Below are 478 nucleotides of genomic sequence, written 5' to 3'. Positions count from 1 at the left end.
GCACAAAAATAGACCCATAGATCAATGGAACAAAATTGAAGGCCCAAATATGTGTACATGCAATTTCAGCCACCTGATATTTGATGAAGGGGCCAAGAACGTTCATTGGAGGAAAGACAGCATGTTCAGCAAATGGTGCTGGCAAAACAGGATCTCTGCTTGTAGAAGAATGAAACTAAACCCAGTATCTTTCACCCTGCACAAAAATCAATTCCAATTAAATCAAAGACCTCACGGTAAAGCCTGAAACTCTGAAACTGTTAGAAGAAAACATTTGGAAAAACCTACAAGATATAGGTGTAGGAAAGGATTTTCTAAACTGGACTTCAATTGCTCAGGAAACAAGGGCAAGAATTAACACATGGGACCTCATTAAACTAAAAAGCTTCTGTACATCAAAGGAAACAACCAAGGAAACAAACAGAAAACCCACAGAATGGGAGAAAATCTTCACCAGCGATACATCTGATAGAGGTTT

The sequence above is a fragment of the Nannospalax galili genome, unplaced genomic scaffold (genome assembly GCF_000622305.1).
Source record: "Nannospalax galili isolate Female #2095 unplaced genomic scaffold, S.galili_v1.0 scaffold611, whole genome shotgun sequence".
Taxonomy (NCBI): domain Eukaryota; kingdom Metazoa; phylum Chordata; class Mammalia; order Rodentia; family Spalacidae; genus Nannospalax; species Nannospalax galili.
Note: the sequence above shows the minus strand (reverse complement) of the source record.